The following is a 3,293-nucleotide window of genomic DNA, read 5'->3' as shown; positions in this document are numbered from 1 at the left end:
TGTCTTGTGTACTCCCTGAAGTACTTGATGGGCCACTGTGAGATACAGGAAGCTGGACTAGTTGGGCCTTTAGCTTGATCCAGCGGGACTCTATGCTTCCCTGACATGTGCAGGTTAGGCCTTGATTTACATCTCAGTACACATGCATATGATTGTGCTTCATGGCCCAACAGGAAGTAGCCTCCACTAACAGGTGTTTGCCATTCCACTCTTGTGCTTTTCCCAAGACCGAGAAGAACTTCGGGATTGCCAACCAACCTGTAAAATTGACCAGTAAAACTACATTATATCAAGCAGCCAATAGTGGGGATCTAAAAACCTAGTAAGCTCCAGAACATGACCCACCTTGGTTGGTTGGCAACCTTCAGTCTCGAAAGACTATGGTATAAGCCTACAGCACCCGGTATTCCCAGGCGGTCTCCCATCCAACTACTAACCAGGCCTAACCCTGCTTAGCTTCCAAGATCAGATGAGATTGGGCATGTGCAGGGTAACAGTTGCCTCCAGAACAACAGGATTTTCCAGGTTCCCCACCTGACAACAAAACCAAGATAGTTGCTAGCAGTACTCATAAAGGGAATCTTTTGCCCCAAGAAAATGTGATCTAGAAATTTCAGCTAGAACCTTACTCCATAGAACAATAGAACCATAGAACAATATCTATGAGACCAGAACTACCTCTGACTTGCCAATAAGGGTTGCCAATTTTTCAACAGCCACTGTATCTGTGCATTGAATTGTGACTTTGTAGGCAGGCGTGGCAGGCTTCATCTGTCAATTTCGATGCATCAGACTGGTATTAAGAGGGAAGGGCAGGCCCTATTGCTGGGAAACTTACTTCCCCTCGGTCTGATGCCTTCAGTCGGACAGCACTTGATTGCTTTGCTGAAACAAGAATGCAAGACAGCAGCCATTTGCAACTTCCTTCACATTTCCAAAAGGCAGTTGTGCCACATCTGTTCAGTTGATAAGGGCACCGCAGGCTCAGGCTGGTTTTCCTGGGCCAATGTGAAATCAGACTATCAAAACTTATAACCCAATATCATATAGGCCTACTCAGAAGTAGATCCCACTGAGTTGAGTGGTACCTGCTCCCAGGTAATATAGGATTGCAGCCTTTGTTTACATGAACTGGATTTTTCAGTGCTGCAAGAGAGGAACCTTATGGGGCATATCCACCACTCCTTGTCTGACTTTTTCACCTAGATCCTAAAACATTTTGTACTGGAAGTAAATTAAATCTGTTTACATGGAACAGATGATAAGACTGCAGCCTGATTAAGTGTTGCATCTGTTTAAGTGCTTATGCGGCAATGAGATTGCAGCCATTGCTTTCTTTCTAGAACATGTTTTCCACTTTTTTTCTTTGTCTCATGTGCCCTTCCCCAGAAATCTTTCACTTGGTCTTACTTAGCTGGGCCTTTGTCTCTGTTGCTATTTCTCCCTTCTCTTTGTTTTGCAAGGCTAGCCATTTGATTGGGTTGATACTTGGGCCCTCTCAGTCAAGCCCCTCTGTGCTTCTCACTCCTGCTCAATTTGGCTGCTGTCAGGCACTCCAAGGGGAGTGGCTGGGGCATCCTTTCCAGAGCAAGAACTGGCTTGCCCTGGATGGTGATTAAACTCATTCCTGACACACCTCAAAACTTGTCTCTTCATATTTTCACACACACACCCCTCGCTGCCTCTCTAAGTCCATTTGCTGGCAGTGTAACAAGAGGCCTTTTGTATTGTGATTTGGTTTATTTTTAAGTTAAAAAAGCTGCCTGGGAATCTTATTATTAGTAATTTCCTCAAAATCAAAGAGATTTTTCTCCTTAGCTTCTTTATTTTCTATCGGGCATGTTCTATGCCAAACAACTGCACTGAGTGCTGCTAGGAAACTTGAAAAAAGTTGTTTTAAACAAAACTCATGGCTTTTCAAGAATCAGGGCAGCCCAAGACAATTGGCCATCCAAAATGGCAGGTGACTCTTCAACCCCCTGCAATTTGGCTTCCCCCCATACCAGCCGGCTGTCTCACACATGTGAGCATCCCACCTCACCATCCACCAGAACTGGTTCTAAACAGGCCAGGCCAGGCCAGGACCAGAACTGCTGTGTTTCAGCATCCTCCTTGTTGGTGTCCAGCCATTAGCACAAGTGGTGACTGAGCAGGAGGCCCTTTCCTCAAGCACCTTCTATAAGAGATTCTCTGTCCACTCTCTCCAGCATTGCTGCCAGTATCCTTGACAGTGACACTGGAGAAGGAGGTAAGCCCCCCCTTATCTCCAAGGAAAGTGCACGAGAACAGAATAGGACAGTGGTTGGGCAGGGTCAAGGGAGGAGTTGGGGGCAGGCCTCACCCAGCCTGCCACTCAAATTGGTTGTTTCAAGCAGCCTCATTGCTACCCCTGTCAAGGCCTGTGATTACAGTTTAGCATATTGCCAATTTTTGAGTGGATATTGTCTGCAGGAAGCAGGGAATTGCACAGCATAGGGTGCCAACTTTTTTTTTTTTTAAACTAGCCCTTCCTGTGAGCCTTTAGCTGCTAATTCATCTACAGGCATAGCAGATGATAATGCTTATTCTCCCCCATGACCACTCCCATGTCATGAATGCTCCACCAACTGCAGATCAAATTGCTATTAAAGGCAAAAGAACAGAGCAGGACTGCTTTTTCTGATCAGTTGGTTGTTTTACACATGTTCTGATCAGGCAAGGGGCAGCCCGTGGGTGTAATGTAGCAGAGTCCCTAGTTTTAATCCTAAATGCATTACAGAGTACCTGATAAATTCATTTCCTTTAAGAACTTTTTCTGTTGAAAAGTGGTGTATAAATATTCTTAATAATGATAAGAATAAGTAGGGCTGCCAACTCTCCATGATTGGCCTGGAGTCTTCAAGAATCAGCATCCATCTCCAGGTGCCCCCTAAAAGCAATCCTCGAGTTTTGCACAAGTCTTTCCAGGTTAAGTGACCTTAGGTCGTTTTGGAAAAAAGAAAAATCCAGGAACAGAGTTGGCACCCTTAATAACAATAACAATAAAGCCGTTAGTAATTGTGAACCTGATTGATACCAGGCTGAAGACCACTAGGAATGCTATGTAAGCTGATCTGAGTGTTCTAAAGGAAAAACAGGTTATATTATAAATCCGAGTGAAAGCTGTAACGATTCAAGGGCGGAACAGTATTCAGAAAAGAAAAGCAAAATTCAGGCATATGTCATTACCCAAATGGCCTTTAGAGGGAGCTCTAACCCCTACAACGTTTCATGGAATACTTTGTCCTGTTGCATGGGACATTTAAAACTGGGAG

At 44.7% G+C, this 3,293-nt stretch overlaps 1 pseudogene; it reads right to left on the bottom strand.

Annotated features, from left to right (window-relative positions):
* Positions 1-388: 388 nt before the first annotated feature.
* Positions 389-509, bottom strand: LOC136643484 (5S ribosomal RNA; annotated as a pseudogene).
* Positions 510-3,293: the final 2,784 nt, after the last annotated feature.

This window comes from Tiliqua scincoides, chromosome 2 (genome assembly GCF_035046505.1).
Source record: "Tiliqua scincoides isolate rTilSci1 chromosome 2, rTilSci1.hap2, whole genome shotgun sequence".
NCBI lineage: Eukaryota > Metazoa > Chordata > Lepidosauria > Squamata > Scincidae > Tiliqua > Tiliqua scincoides.
Note: the sequence above shows the minus strand (reverse complement) of the source record. Positions and strands in the feature narration are given on the sequence as shown.